The 17532-nt window shown below is 41.1% G+C and overlaps 1 protein-coding gene across 1 annotated transcript in view; it reads right to left on the bottom strand.

The window, feature by feature from the left end:
• The window catches only part of APLP2 (amyloid beta precursor like protein 2), a 49624-nt gene that overhangs the window by 31554 nt on the left and 538 nt on the right, over positions 1-17532 (bottom strand). The window lies entirely within an intron of this gene.

Raw genomic sequence — 17532 nt, 5'->3', positions numbered from 1 at the left:
AATACTATTCTGGAAAACCTTCTGGCACGCTGATGGGGACTTGAGGATTGAAGGGTGATTGGAACTTTTCTCGTGTGAAGAGAAGCTGATAATTATAATTCACAGAAATTAGTTCTGGAGAGTATTCCTTAACAGCACAAAGGTATCTGCAAAATGTCATATTTAACTGAATTCTGCATTTTCAGTGAGGTCAAACATGACCGGAGCCTCGTCCATCTGATCAGATTAGCCAGAATGAATCTTTATTCCAACAAAACCACAGTGGATGGGAGCTTGAGAAGCATGGAGAGCCTGTGAGGAGAACCCACACCACACATGCTTTCCATCAGGCTACCTCTGCAGCGACAGAAGAGTAGCTCTCTGCATAAAACTGTGGAAGATTAAGCTGCTTTAAGACTGAAACTCCAGCCGCTAGAATTTATGAGCTGCTGAAGACAGCTCCAACAGATAATTGCATTGACTTGGTGAGCAGAGAACAGATTACTGGCTACTGAGGGCATACCGTGCCTTAACTGACAAGGCAGGGCCCTTTGTAGGATTCTCTACAGGTCAGCTCAAAATTCCTGCTCCTGAGAGTTACATGTACTCCATAATCAGTTGTTGCTACACTGACAAAAAAAAAAGCGAGGCAGCACTTGGAAAGTTTACTTGTGCTGTTTATTTTTAATTAAGCTAAGGCCCTCAAAAGCAACACTGTTATTAGCAACTGGTTATTAAATCACGGTCCACATGAACCACAACCTGAGGGACTTCAGAATACGAACATGCTGCTCAGCACTGTCCTTACTCAGATAAATCATGCTGCCCACCTTAAGTTGAAGAAAGAACTCTCTTGTTTTGTTTTTTTAATTACATTTCCTACCCTATCTGAGCAACTCTGCAAATCTCCCTATGTCAGTGCAATACTCACAGATATTGAGGATATAAATCGAACACTTTCAAGACCACTGAGGAATTCTAACAGTTCCTTTGACACAAAAACGAGCCCTGTTACCTTACCAGCCTTCCTGTGAACAAAACCCTCCACAGTTGCTGCTTTTGAATGTGTGAGGATTCTAACGTTTTGCCTGACTGAAAAATTGGTGTAAATGTTTGTGCAGGGACTCAAACTGCTTCAATTGCATCCCCCATATTAGTGTTGCCACCAGCTGATGTCCATAGGCCGTTTTCTTTCCACAAGAAGAGGCCAGTCCTTGAAAATGGAAATTAAGAAGAGCCACAGTCACAAACTGAAGCTACTGGAAGGAGAACAGCTGGGCAGGCATTGTAAAGCCCAGCCCTCCTGGATCACAACATGCCACAGAGCCCTTAAATCTAACATTCATTGCCATGAATCTCACCTGGGAATTAATGGTAAGTCAGTATTCAGGAAACCAACATTTCAACTAAAAAGTGAGGGAAGTTGGCAGAAGAACTTTACACACAAGAACTTCTGGACAGAATACTTAAAATTCCCCTGGTTTTGGATTCATAACTTGTAAATGCAAGCAGAGCTCTCAATTCATGCTTCAAATGGTGTTTCATGCATTGTTTTCCTTAGCTCCTCTTCCTGCTTTTATTCAGCAGATAGGTGGCTTGAACCCAGGAAGGCTAATGAATGCCTGACACAGCAGGCAGTAAATCTACAGACTAGCAGCTCATCCTAGCTTTACTGCTTTATTTTTTTTAAATTGCTGATAATTACAATAATGCACATGGGCAGGGGTCCAAGACAGGAAAGAATTACTGTCTGCAGGCAGATCTGGTGTGAGCTGATAATACCAGCCTGGGTTTGCTTTTGAATTTAAATGGCAGAAATCTCACTAAAGCAGTCTTTGGCTTGCTTTAACTTGCTGGAAAGGGTGGAGTTCTCATCTGCTTGTCCTTTATTGACACTTGTGGTGGAGTCTGCACCAGTAGAGAACTGGGAGCCAAGGCAGGAGCTGCAGTGGTAGCTGGGGTGCAGTTCATATTTAGATGCCTGTGTTTATGGCCGACATGAAGCCTTGCACACTCAGAAGTTCAGTGACAATAAATCCATGTACTTCTGTGTGGGCCGACAGCAACCATAGGATTAAAAACCTACTGTAGCCTGAAGCATTCCTTACTGCTTTGCACATTCCACTGCCTTTCCATAAGGAAAAGGGGAGATTTTCAAGTACCTTTGACGCATGGGCAGCCATTTTGCCCTTGGAATTTGTGCTTAGGAGGTATCAGGTTATTTCCCCCTCCCCCTCTGGTTTATCATGCTCCATAAGGGCCTATATGAGTCAAAGAGCACATAATCCGCATGTGAGACATTTGCACTGTGAACTGCTCTATTCAATAGGGAGTGCCACACTGCAGGCAGTGGTAGGCTGCGGAAGAGGTGATCAAATCCAGGAAAGCCACAACTCAGCACTGCCTCAGCTTCCTGAAGTTGCTTGTGTAACACAGTTGCCTTTGGCATCCTCTTTTCTATCCCTAGAGAGACGAAGTTCCTAACAACTGCACTGGAACGTTTCCTGAACAAATGTTACTGTACCCAGAACTGTCTCCTTTGAAAAAGATCAATTTCAGGGCCTCAAGCTTGAAACGTACAGCTTGGGGGGAATGGCCGGGACTAGAACAGTTTAACACAAAGCCTCCTTAAAAATAAGGGCAAGAGAACAGGAAAGCACAAACACTGATAATCCTCACACTGCTCACCGGTAGGTCCAAATAGGTTTAATCAGCCAGGTCACCTTCCACGCGTCACAAGGATGTCAGGGACAATTTCCAAGCTGTGTCAGACAGACACACTCACGGCCACTTCCCTCCCCTCGCAGCAGAACACTGCCACAGCGCTATTTTGAAGTCCCCTTTTTACAGCACCACCCTAAGCCCTATCCCAGCACAGAGAGCCGGGCCTATTTATCACTGGGCTAAACTGAGGCACAAAGTCAAGTGACTTGCCTAAGGTCACCCAGCAGCAGGCTCAGCTCGGTTTAATGCTGTCTCCTAGCTCCAATCTGTGTCATCACTCTCTCTTGCATGGCCCAACTAATTACTGCTTTCCCACATTAATTATTTGGGCATCTGAGGCACAGAGACCCAAGATGTCTTGTTTGTTAGTCAGTCAGCAAGCGGAAACTTGAGTGCAAGTTAATGTTTTCACATTCACTAATATTCTACCGAAAAAATGGCCACAGGGCAGTTTTGCCTTCCTGGACTACCGAACAGAGATCCAAACTGAAGCCTAAGGACAGCAGCTATGGCTTAATAGTGTTTGAAAAGTTTAACTCTCAGGTCTTTCATTTCTGAACTGATTATTAATATGAACCATACTGCTGATACCACAAAGGCATCACTGAGAGCAGCACATATGGAAGAGTATTGAGAGATGCTATTTTGTAACTTCTCCATGGTTTGATAGGAGAGTTCGAGCCATCTTAAGGCACTTGAGCTATGCAAGAGTTAGGGAATATAATCACTGTAATTACCAGGATACAGATTCCATAATACACAGGAAAATACATTCAGAAAATCTTGCATCACTTCAAAGCAATTTGTTCAAGGCAAAAGTAACACCTGGACTAAAACTCATCACAAGTCACACACCCACACGAGTTCTCCACTAACTTCCCTAGTGGCCAAATCTGGCAGAAAGGAGACAGAATAATTTGTTAACATCAGGCAGAGAAAAATAAACCCCTTAGTACTGACTCGAAGTGATTTAGCATTCCAGGAGGGAACAAATCAAAATTCCTTCCTCAAAACAGCACAAACATTTGTTTTACAGATCTTGTGAAGCTCACTGGGAGTTGTGCAAAAGAGCCACTGCATGAACCTGTGGCTTCTCACTCCATCTACTTGTCCAACCACTCCGCTGACTCCAGATAAAAAGGCTGCACAGATTACATTGCTGTCTAAAACACAATGATCCAAAAGGCAAGCAGGAAACTGAAGGGTGTATTTTAACAGAGGATTTGAAGTGGCAAGGAAAAATTCCTCAGGGGAAAAAAAGCAAGATAAAAGAAGGATAACAAGCAGGGATGCAGTTTGCAGTGCAGTCTGAGTTTGGTTCAAGTATCCACCCCCAATAGATGTTTTTCAGCATCACAGATTGATTATTTATGTGCACAGACTGCATGTGTTTTTGAACATGATAAAATACTTCGAATTTTCAAGTCCTGCAATTAGGCTACAAAGCAACTTCCCAACAGCACACAGGAATGATTCAACAGGCCCTGCTCTGACCACACTGGAGCTCTGCGGGTCATGCCTATTGCTTTCCACCACTAAATTCACAATCTTCTCTTAAAAAAAACCCAGAACTCAACACAATTAATTGGTAATTCTGTCCTCCAAACAATTCAGATGAAACTTCAAATCTGCAGAGGAAACCATGAGGTTTTTAAGTCTTGGCTTTCCAAACCATGCTAATGACCATCTTTTGAAAACTGGAAACCACTAAAATATAGAGCAGCTTTTATCCTTGCTGCTGCTCCCTGAGCTCTGTCAAGCTTATGCTGATCTAGAACAAAATTAACGAGTTAGCAAAAAATTATGGAATACCCTTGTTGTTTCCAGAATAAAAACTTAGGATACTTTAATACTTTAAACTTTAAGTCCACCAAAAAGCACAGGTTACTTCTACAAATTTCAAGCCTATGAAAACAGTCAGCAGTAAGTATCTGTTACTGAGAACAGGTAGCAACTCTGGCTCTTAGTAAATCTATTTTAAAACATTGGAAATTGGAATTTTAAGCCAAAATCATTTTCCCATACACCTCCTCCTGTTATTTATTCAGAGTTGTTATAGAGCATCTTTCAGGCAGCAGCTTACATGACTGCTCACATACAAAACAAAATATTTTAAGAACCTTTAATGTCTAGGTATGCAGAAGTCAGTGCTTTAAAGAGATTCCTATATTGGCTCTGTAAGTTTGTTCAGGTCTGGTAAACAACATCTTTTTCCTTTAAGGAAACTTCAATGTGAACACTGTGCCAATAAAGTTTAGTTTACTGTTAGCTGCTGATTAGGAATAGTTCTACTGCTCCACTAAAAATATACTAACAAAAAAAAACCCAAAAAAAAAAAAAAAAAAAAAAACAAAACAAAAAAAAAACACCCAAAACCAAGAGAATTAATTCAGCAAAACCATCTCAAATTGTTACCAAAAGAGTCTTTCATTTTCCTCACTGCAGCTATTTCTTATCCCAGCAATAAGAGTGGTGAAAGACTGCCAGCTGCCTTCCACTACTGCCAGTAAACTGAGGGCGAGGGAGCAAGCCCTCAAGCAAGGGCAGAATGAAGAATGGCAAGCACCACTCTGGTTAAGTAAGGAAGAGGCTGGAGTGCTGGGAGAAGGCTCAGAGCAACACTTCTTACTTCCTAGAGTCTGAGGGCAAAAGCTTTATTTGCTCATTTTTAAGCTTACACACACAGCCAACCAGTCCTCAAAAGATCCTGTGACTATCAGCAGAATTCAGGCTTGAATCTTCCAGTTCACCTTCTTCCAAAGCAGAGGATGAAAAGTAGACTTCTATCCATTCTCTAGAACTCAGACACCTAGATTGAGCAGTCTGACACATGAGAAGTCAAATGACAAAAAGCCTTTTGAAGTACCCCCAAAATTTATCAGGAGCAGGGTCACAGAAAGTAAAGGACCTCAGCAATGGCTTAATGTATTTGCATTTTCCCCACTCTTTAAAAGCAATCCTTAGTAATTTAGCAGCATTTTATTTCTAAAGCATTAATTCATCAGCCAGGGTTTAACAGTCACAGCACCCCGCCACAGCTAGCCTTGCACAAAAGCTCTAATGGACATATTAACCAGCTCCTTCACAGGAAGCAGCAGAGCTCTACTTACAACAGCTGCCTAATGCTATTAGAAAATTAAATGGTAATTTATAGAACAGACTCAAGCTGGCTGAAATGCCAATTACTGATTTTGCTGATCCAGAAAGTAAAACTAGCTCCACAGAAGCAAGCCTAGAACCTCTAATATTTCAGGGCTATCACTGCAGAATATTTACTTGGCTTTGTATGTTGAACACCTGAATTTCTTATGCTGAATTTTATAGCTCTTCACCCTATTGAGCTGTATCAGATTGTATAGCACTGCATGGAAATAGATAAAAATCACCTCTCCCATTTTGTTTTTGATAAAATGAGATTTTGTTAATAATCTCTCCCAGGTTTCAGTGGGAAGCATGAACTCTCTGTACACTGATAATTATTTCCTTGATGTTTCTTTATTAATTTTCTGAAAAATTTCAAGGTAGGGAAGAGAACACTATTCTTTTCTGTCGGCTTAGATGAAATACAATTGACCATAAGATTAGTGGAAGAATTCACATGCTGCAGCTGTACCCACCTGATGGGCAGGTTCTTGATGAGTTTTAAGTAATTTGACACTTCACTGAGGGCTTCTAAGCACAAAACAATCACGTGCTGAAAGCTTTACTCCAAAGGTGGAAGGAAAAACTGCCTGCTCTGCAACACCAAGGGAAATCACTCCCTGAAAAAGAGCAGGCAGAACAGTTTTAGACCATCTTGTTATGCCTTAAAGAGGCACTATCCACAGAGAATTTCCATTACTTCAACTGATATTCCTCTTCAAGGTCTCTAAATGTACTAGTATTTCTTATTTGGTTTTTTAAACCCTTTTCCCAGGCTGTCCACCACAGCAGCTTTTTTTTTTTTTTGGCATAAAGACCAGCTGGAGGAACTGTAAAGAAAACTGTCAAGATACGTTATTTTGAACAGATGCATTCCAAACAATTCTTTATCTTCCTGCTTGGAAAAGGCTATCAGGCAGGGAAAGAAGTGACTATTGACTTTTACTTAGAGATACTTTTCTTTCTCCTGCTTAGATGCTCTTGGAAGACACGCTTGAATAAGAAAGAAATAAATGGTCAGCCTTCTAAACAAGTTTTGCTTTCCTTCACCCCACAAGCAGATAAGGACAGTGATGGAAATGTTGACTTAACATGCAAATCTGATCACAGTGGTTGGAGGGTAGATTGATCTGCCTATTGATGCAATTGGCCACTCACCATTTTCCTAGCCATGGGCGGAGTCATTTCAATCGTGCTTTCTCAAAGTCAAAGGATGAAAATGTCGCATAAAGTTCTAACCCTGGGGAATGGTGGTTTTATGTTTCACTGGTTGACTTCAGACATGGCCCACTAAGGTGTTTTTAAATTCAGAAACCCAGCTATGCACACATCTCAGCTGCAAATATTAGCTCTGCCAGAATCTGGCAAATCCCTGATGTTGATTAGCCCCACAGAATCTACTCAGATGTCTCAAATCATAAGAGAGCAGCACACAAGAAAGCTGTACTAAAATTATAGCCTGATATGCAATAGCACGAGACAGCAGAAGCATACCTCATTCTAATATTATTACTTTGGAGATCTTACAAAAAAAAAAATAATCATTGAGAGCCCAAATGAGTTCCATGTTTAATTATCCTGGAAGCTGCCTCTCCCTGCACAATTCCCAGCCAGCTTGGACAGCAGTGGGACCAGTACTACATGGATTTGTGTTATGAGGCTGGGAACATTCTGAGAATACTGTACTGAGAACTTTTGTATGTCACTGTAGTACCTGTTAGAGGGGGAAAACAGGTTTGGTAACCAGCACAAAATGGATTTGTGGGTGTCAAGGCTGCGTGGCAGCTCTACAGCCTGGACAACAAAGGCAAATGGATCAACTATTCAGTCACAGTCATACAATTGCGTTAGAGGCTGTCTGTATTTTCAAAGTTATACCTGTCAATTAAAGGCTCTGAATATTAACCCAGAGAGGTGGAAATAAATAAGAACAGTCCTCTGCTTTGGATTGTTCCCAAAGTTAATTCACTGCAGGAAGCATCCTAACAATAGTGCCAAGCACATCATTTTAAGTGACACTCAGGAGTCAAGGTGGGGCAGACAGGACCAACTATCCACTTAAACACGGCAGAGAAAAATGAGAGCAAGAAAGCGTCTCTACAGACAGCACTAGGCCAAGAGTTTCCATACGCAAACTAAGTCCTGGTTTCATCTTTCTGTGATATAAGCATTTCAAGTCTGGCTCAAGTTAAAGATGTTCCCATCCTGATGCATTCCAACAGATTGTATCACTCCAGCATGTTCACTATCTTTATTTTGTACTCAACCGGACATTTGGTGTATTCAGCAGCTTAATGACTATTTTAATCCCCTTCATCAGTGAAGAGCATCATCCTGGACACGTTGTAGGTAGAGACTGTGAGATGGACGCTGCTCAGAGACCTATCTGAAGAGCCACTTCAAGGTAGAGCAGTCATTCCAAGGCAAATACCATCAACCAAAAAGAAATCTCTGCTTTGCTTGATCTGGTATATCTAAATCTTGCTGTTATAAACAGTAAAAATCAGCCCTCTTTTATGAACTGAGAAACAGCTTATAGCAGGTCAGCAGCATCCTCTTAAAAAACGACAAAGGACTTTCAGAGGCAATGCATCTCCAAGTCAACACCAGGGGAAGAGCTGCTGAAAGTTTAGCACATTAAACCTATCTTAGGTAATGCTGCTGCCAGCTGTGGCTAAATGTTTGTTATGCCCCCAGTTATAAGATAAAAATAAATTTAAGAATCACAGCCTAATAAATAAAACAACAGAAAATTATGAGTAATGCTATCAGCCACTTAGATAATGAGGAATAATGACTCAAATTTTTGCAAAAGTCTTTAAAGACAATGGCATAAAGCTCAAAAAGCCAAACTGAAATCAAGGACAGCAAAGCAAATCAAGTAAAATCATCTTTGCTTTTGCCTGGAGCAAAAGGCCGTTTAGGGTCTTGGAAAGCAGTGCTCCTCATGTCTCTGCTACAGCACACCGGAAGCTTGCAGCCCAAAATTTTCCTGGGCGTCTCCATAATATTCTTCCTTGCAGTACCAAGTTTAGCAGTTAGCACATACACCACTAAAAGTATGACAGGGGCCATTTCAGAACAGCACTGCTCCTGAAATCCATCAGCATCTATTACAAAAGGACTACAATGCTGCATTCTACTCAGGGCCCTGCAGTGAAAGAGGGAATTAACATGCTGTAGATGCTCTGTGGAAAGCCTCTCATAGTTATATTTTGAAAAGTATTCTCCTCATCACGCTAAGTCCCATGCGAAGCAAGTTCCAAAAGCCTGCTCAGTAGAATTGAGCGCAACAAATCTATCCAAACCCAGAAATTTCAGTCTCAACTGCAAAATCCCTTTTGTCTGTACTGTGGATTTTACATTTTAGCAAATTTGAAAGAAGATTTCCTGCCATTTAAAAACCCTACTATGTGAGGAATCCAGCTCTTCTAGTTCCTCTTCCTGGCAGCCAGGATGCAAAGGGAAGGACCTGTTGTGCAGGGAGAGATCAGCTGGTTTATGTTTATTTCTTGGTCTCCTAACCTGAGAAACAAAGATATACTCTGCAGCAAGACACAAGGATTTAAAATTAAGGATTATTTAAAAACACTATGCATAGAACACAGCACTATGGATTCAAACACAGGTAATAGGTTTCAGCTCTTGTGATTAGTGCAAGTTCTTATTCACAAACTCAAATGTGTATACCACGAAAAAAAGGCAAAAAGTGCATAAGCACATAGGCAGGAGGAGAGGGACAGAACAGGTGACAAGCTGTGATCCAGCCCACAAAGACAGCCGTAGACAAGGCGGGCATAAAGCAGTGCAAATCCTTCCACCCCATCCAGCCTTTGCTCTGGGAGGTCATCCATCTCTGCCTCAGCTACTGGAAAATTGCTTCTGAGAAAGTGGTTGCACCCTTAACAGGACATCCACACACTGACTGGCTTTGTTGCAGGGCAAGTATTGATGCAATTTGAACAAGACAGCATTTATCAGGAGTGACAGGGGCAGGAACATTTTTTGTCCCTCCTTCTTTTCCCAATGTCTCTTGCAGTGACACAATGCTCTGTCCCAAGCCCAAACTTCACACACTCAAAGGAGCACCACAACTTCATTCTGTGACCCCCTCAAGAATTCCCTCAGCAACTCCGGGGTCTGGGTCTTGCCCAGGTAAGCCACAGCATCATGTCTATCCATGCCCAAAGGCTGAGTTTTAATACATCAATACACTGCAAATGCAAAATCTCCATTTTTTTGGCTGGTTACCAAGGGAAAACCTTCTCCACTGCCTGACATTACCAGCACTGAGGCTTTACTTAAAGCCTCTGGAAATGAAGTGGTTATTGAAACCCTGCAACTCAAACTACTTGGAGGCACTTAAATCTTATCCCAAGTCCAAATGGGAGTTGAGAGCATCCTGCTCCATTCAAGAATAATAACCGGTTTCCACAATAACATACACCCTCAAAAATTTCTCAGTTTCCTCTTTTCCTGGCAGGCAGCACATTTCAGTTCATGCACAAGCACTGCTGTACCCTGCATTTCAGAATTCATCTTTGACCGAGGCTGCTAAGGCAGGTTCCGTGCTCTGCTTGGATCCTGACACCATTTCATTCTTCTTTAGCATTTCTGAACATGTTCGTGATCGTGTAGCATAAAATAAAACACCTATCAAATTCAATTTTTTCAGTGAGGGCTTTGATAAATTATGCAGGGAAAGACACATGCAAATGCCAATACACTCTCGGGGAGCACTAACCACAGGTTTGAATCAACATTCTGCATTTAATCTTTGAGAAGAATACTTATGAGATTAAAGCAAATCTGCCCCTCTCTATTTCAGGCCACAATTACTGTAAGATGACCACTGCAAGAAGTCAACCAATGCTTGGTATTAGTGAATTATCCTAATTCACGCAGATTCCTCTAGGACTATTTCTGGCAAGTTACTAGGCCTGATATGAATGACAGAAGATTAAACACTGATAAAAAAAATAACTAAACTTAGACCTGGCAATGTGTCATGTCAAATCCAAAACCATATAGAGAATTTGGTGATTAAAGGCTTTATGCTAGAGGGTACCAAACGTCTAAGCAGAGACCAGCTTCTCTTGAAAATATGCAATCCAAATCCACTTGGAATCTAATAGGAGTGCATAATATTTATTGTAACAGATGGTATGGGTTAAGATTTTTCTTTTTGTTGCTGTCATTTCACACCATGCAATGACATCATAACTAGTGGGATTCATCAACACAAAATCCAAAATAAAAGGAACAAAGCTTTTGGCAGGGAGCTGGAGGCTAAAAAAAACATAAGAGCCTTTAAAGAAACTCCCAAAGATCAAAAATGCAAATGTTTGGGTTTTGATTTAAGCATCTCAGTACTGAAGTTAGCATAAGGCAACTCTGGAAAATACCAAGTAGTTTGCTAAACCTCTGTTTCACCTCTGCAACACCATCACCAGATGAAGATTTTTTTCACCTCACTGGCTCCATTTAGAGGTTTGTAGTGATGGGTTCAAGAACCCAAACACAACATCTTCATGAGAAAACACAAGCTCTACTATAGTAGAGCATTAATAAAATAATAAAATTCTCACTCATGCAAGAATTGAAAGAAACCATCTCCCTGACCCTCACCTCAGAACAGCTCACACATTTGAAAATATAACGTAACAAGAAAACATTTGTTGGAGGAAAAGAGACCTAAATGAGAACAGGAATTTTCAACGTTAAACACTGCATTTATTTAAACATGAAGTCATCCGTAAGGAGATGACAATTAGCTACTTTTAAAAGGAAATTTCATTGAATATCAACCTGCTGTTAGAGTCCAGTAAAGCATGGTCTCAGCCAGCTCGGTGTGCCTGCGAGTGTCCGCCTGTCCCTGTCCTTGACCTGGATCAAAATACACTTTGCACTGCTATAATTTTGTTAGAGAGAAGCTTACTATATGAAATTACCTAAATGCATCCCTGTCACAGAGCCAGAGCCTGGGATCTGTCTGCTGAGGCACATTTATCATCTGCTGCACCACAGGTCGGTGACACTGCCAACAGCTGTAACACACCAATGACTCAGTGCCTCACCCCAAAGCTTCTCCAGCGCAACTGGGAACCAAGGCACAGCTCCCACCTTCTGTGGATTTCGTTGGGGTTTTTTTCAGGCTGCATCTAAGTCATACTGACAATTTTAATGCCCTTCATACTTGATAGTTTGAAAAACTTGAGCTCAAAGTCATAATTTGATAATGATCTTCTGTTAGTCTCCAAGCACAGTGAAGCCATCCAAGCCAAACAATTATTGACTTTTCTGTTCCATAAGCTTCTACGAAGCTCACATACTGCATGGAATAACTTCAGACCCTGCTTCATCAACTGAAGGCCTTGTCTAACCACAGCATTCTACCCCACAGCTCACCTAGCACTAGAAATAACTGGTGAGACTTTTGAAGGTGCAGAGGAGGAACCCCCCAAGAAAGCACTGGCAAAGAAGATTAGACTGAACTCTCTAAGCAGCCACTGATCTGCAGGTTGAGAACTAAGAGTTCCCTCAAACCACTCCTAACAGATGTTACTTCACAGCCCAACAGAGTCATTTTGAGAAACAAATCATCAGGAAAAAAACAGCTCAAGTGAAGCCACTATCCTTGCAGTAAACACTCCAACATCAAGATAGTCCAGCTGCACCAGTCCTCACAGACTACTGGGTCTGTCTAGCCAGGAGAAATCTCTAAATCAGATGAAATGCACATGAACCAGGCTTGCCTGTAGTCCAGAAAGCCTTTTGTTCTCTACTATGCCTCACCCAGCAGTGAGTTTTCCTCAGGAAACAGAGTGCCAACATGTGATTTGACTTCCCATTGTCACCAGCAAAAATGGAAAGTGAAATAAATCACCAAATGCCACAGAAATCAGCAACATTTGACTGTGCACACTAGTTAAAAGTGACTAGGAGGTTATTGAAAAAATAAACTAAAATGAAGATCTGAAATACATTCATTTGTACAAGAGCATTACCACAGCAGGCAAACAGGACAACATGGAGTTAGAACTCAATTTAGTACATCTACAGGTTGATCTTTCAAGAATAAGGAGTACATCCTTTTCCCCGCTGGCTGTATACAAAACATCCCTGTAATACCTCCGAATGAAAAGCTAGTAAGCAGCTTAGCCACATGTGCTCCTGATCAGGTGGACACCTGATTACATAAAGCCAAGCAGGCTGGGTTTGGCTGCCAGGGAGATTAGTTTAACATCATTTGCAGAACATTGGTGTTTTGATCATTCATCTTAGGTTGTAACTTAAAACTCCTACAAATGCACATAAAGACAGAATTTTGCGTTTTAAACATCAATCCTTCAGAGCAAGCATTAGAACCAATGGACATTTAAAAGCCAGGCTAAAAAAGGTGGATTACACTTCTGTATTCTTTCGTACATAGGTTTTCCATGTCCTCCCATAAGGTAACATAGCTTAGAGAACACTCAATCACAAATATATATTTAACTCCAACTGAGAAACTGAGAAGGCAGATGGAGGTGGAAGTAGTAAATCTAGTGCTGAACAAGTTAAAAAAAAAAAGACTGTCATTCACAAGCTAGATCTCCATGTGAAATGTGTGTGTGCATGTATATATATCTCCCTGCTTACAGCTGCAGAAATTCATAAATTAAAAAAAGTAAAATCTCATGTTAAGAAACTAGTCTCAAAGAAAACCCCAGCCAAATTATGCGTCCCAAAATGCACTTTTCCCTGTGCACTGCCCCTCAGGAGCGAGAGTGCTGCTCCTACAGCACCAACCACTTGCCCTATAGAAGTAACAGTATTAACAGGCTAAAGTTACTTCTATTCTATTGTATCTGAGGAGGAGCCATCAACCCTTCCAAACCAGAAAGAACACGTCATTTTGGATAATTCACAATAAGAAGAACCTGACAATTTACTGACATCTTCCTTCTTACTACTTTGTAACTCACGCTAGTAAGCACATAATAAGTATATATCTATATATGGAAAAATTGTACATTTTTATACACAATATTGTCAACTCATTTCTCCCCACAAGCCTGAGACTTATTGGCACCTATAGGAAAAAGGTGAAAAGGAAAATACCCAAAAGCAAATTATAACATTAATATAGTTAATGCATAGTCACAAAGCCCTAAATACTCCATTTAAGATACCCAGCAAGTAAAACCTGTCGTAGGAGATGCCATTTCACTGTGATAAACACACTGCAAGTAGAGAAAGCAGAACATGTCCATAATGGGTGCAGACAAGAGTTTGGAGGGAAAAAAAAAAAAAAAAAAGAAAGAGGGGGTCAATCTTGCAATTTCAAGTACAATTCTGAATTAAGAGCCTCACCAGAAGGGTTTCTAGGCCACTGTGAATATTGAAAGGCTTCCAATTAAGAGCAAGTATCATCTTAAATTAACACCATGTTTCAAAGGTGCTGACTGCCTGAACTTAAAAACAATGACACCAAGTTTTACTGCACAGAAGAAGCACAAGAGCAAGAGCCTGAGGGATTGCATCAATTTCAAAAGCCTGAGGAGTTAAAGAGCAGAGTGTGAAATGCCAAAGTGTAAAAAAAGCAAGGGAAAGGATTTGTCTTCTAACAAGAAATAGATGGGGATGGTGTAATTCTCTCCAATTTTCAGCTGAGGAACAAGGCTTTGGTTTAAGTACATGCGTAGAAGCAGAGGCTGCAATCAAGTGACTTACTCTTCCAAGATTGAGCCCATACACCTCCAAGACACACACAGGGAAAAGCAATGGCAGAAGTTTTACAAGTCACATATAGAGAGAAGCACAACTGGAGCGGAGCACAGGGAACTGCACTAATCCTTCCCTGGACTCCCAGGAGCTGGAGGAGAAGCACTGCGTAACTACAATAAAGCTAAAGCCACCTACAGAACAGTTTTTGAGTTACTTGCAGGTGATGCAACGACCACTTTAACAAAAAAGTCATTCAATCCCTGGTAGAGCTATTAATGCCTAAATAACATTTAATAGAGGTGATAATTATTTCACAGGTGAAACAAGGAGAGCTGAAGGCATCCTCCAAAAAGAAGCACTTATCATCACCTGCCATCCTACACTGCAGCAGAAAATCCAGAGCCTCCCCACAGTATCAGATTTGCTTTATTTCCATATCTTTGTTTCAGAGGAGCTTTTACTGAAGCTTAGAAGAGGCACTGCATATTATCACCTTCATAGGAAGCTGTATTTCCTAACACAAGGAAGCAAAGTTTTAAGAACTGAGAGCAAACTAAAGGCCACAGGCTCAAGACTGGAATTTTCCTGAGCTGTTTCTGCTCAGGATTCAAACACTGAAGTGGAAATTTCCCTAGGTTGAATTCTTTGTTCGATGCCGCAGGCAATTAGAAGTCCCCAAGGTCTGCAGAAGTGGCACAAGGTTGATATTTTTGTCAGGGAGAATTTAAGCAATATGAGACAAAAATAATAGCATGAAATTCTGCTGCAAAACACACCCTTTTTTTCCCTCTCCCCCAAATCCTGGTGACTTGAGCAGGCAGGTAACAGACGTAAGCATACAAGAGAGATTTGGAAAAATACCAAACGTTATTAAAAAAAGCCGTATCAAGTCTGCATTGCCTTCGATTTGATTACACAAAAAGGTCAAGTAATAAAAAAAAACTTTGCACCTTCAAAGGTCTTGAGGGCACAGCAGAAGTAGTTTATCATCGGAATACAGATCTAATTAGCATAGATTTATTTTCTTTTCCCAGTTGGCATGAGTGTCCTGTTTGAGTTTCTTGGGAACTTCACAATCAAAACAAGCAAAATTCAGACACATACTGCTATGGAAAGAAACACATTAATTGCTGGGATCCATGATTTCTCTAAACTCTTAGATTCATATTCATTTGGAGGAGAGACTGTCAGAGGTTATCAGCCATCCCCACACTATGATCTGAAAGAGAGACTGACTGTCACCAGCACCAACCCTTGGGAACACCCTAGTCAAGAGTTCAGATACAATAATTTAAGAGAAAAAAAATAAACTGCCACTCCCCTTGCTCTGTCCTGCACAGAAAGAAAAACAGATTGTAGTTGATAAGAAGATTACTGGGTGTTCCAGGGACAGGGAATGGGAGCTAAGATAATCAAGAGACAGAAAATCCACCTAATGGGACCATGCCAATCCAGCTGAACTAATAACTGCAGACATTGTTACATGTTCTCCATAACTTTCAAATGACATCTTGATTATTTTAAAAAACCAACTGCTTGCATATTTTTCATCACATTATCTGGTAAAATCCAGTAATGACCACAGTGTAAAACCCAGAACAAAACCATTTACTTCCTAAGCTCCGCATCGAGAGTGGTTCTTGAGCAAATCTGACAGCAATAAAGACTTGAGAGCTGCAGTCCCCCACCGACAAGACAATGGGAAAGAATGCAGCAAAAATAAGGATTAAAATGCCACAGTTGACATTTTATGCCAGCAGACGAAGGCGGCTATCATGCCTTCAGAGGAAGCAAACTGAATTGCAGGAACATTTGCATTTTAATCCTTCTCCAAAAGGCCAGTGACCCCCTCTCTGGGGCTGCTGGCCCCTCCTGGAGTGTCAACGTGTGACACAGCCACTCTCCCCCTCTGCCAGTCCTGGGACGGGCAAAACTTGGTATCTGTTTCATCACACAGACACCACCAGGCCTTGGAATAAAGTGACAGCTAGATTTGTTTTCCAAGCTGATTTTTCATGGTACATGTCCCTAAGAAGCAAATTCCAGAAGGGATATGCACAGCAGCCAAATCTGTCTCAGATGTAAGAGAGGAAGTGACCTACAGCTGGAGGAGTTGCCAAACAGGTGCAAGAGATTGGATGTAGCATCAGACAGTCCCCTGCCACCAAGGCAATGCCAAGGAACCTGATCTGGGCATTAGCTCCATGTCCTCAGAGCAGCTCCACCATCCTTCCTGCAAGATAACCTCCCCACGAGTTGTTCCACAAATAGTTATCAACCATGTCCCATTGATTTACAGAAATTTAACAGAAAGATTGGTACAAAGTATGTGGAATAGTATTCCTCAATAGCAAGCAAACAAGCAGAAATCATGGACTAGACCAATTTCATACAACATATATTAAGAATATCCAAGTTCACTGCCAGTTAGGAATTACCACCAGCTTAGCGCATTAGATTTTTGCATCACAGAGGTAGATGTTCTGCTTAATCAAGCTTGCTAAAATTTACTGTAAACTCTCAAATCAAGCCATTCACAGACACCAGCCTTATCTTGATCCAGCCCTAAATAACCCAGAACCTCCACAAGACTGTGGGATGCAGCTGTTTTGCATTTCCAAACAACATTCAGGCATAGATTATTAAACTCTGTTTACGTGCCATTTCTCAAGCTCAGCACATACTTAGCTCCTTGTTTTGCTCCTTCCCTCTAATAAGACAAGTTATAGTATCAAGTTTTTAAACTCACAAGATTTTCTCCTACTCATCTTGTTATTTGGAGAGCTAGATTACACTGAGCTTTTAGATTTAGGAAAAAGCTGGAATTTCCTCTGTCCAGTTATTTTCATATACACAAATACAATACGTGTTCGTACATACAAAAGTAATATATACTCGTTTATGTGTGTGTGTATTTATATGTACACACACATACAAACACAGATTCCTATGGGCATCTAAGCCATTTCTATATGAAAT

Source organism: Geospiza fortis, unplaced genomic scaffold, assembly GCF_000277835.1.
Source record: "Geospiza fortis unplaced genomic scaffold, GeoFor_1.0 scaffold140, whole genome shotgun sequence".
NCBI lineage: Eukaryota > Metazoa > Chordata > Aves > Passeriformes > Thraupidae > Geospiza > Geospiza fortis.
This window is presented reverse-complemented; position numbering and strand designations above follow the sequence as displayed.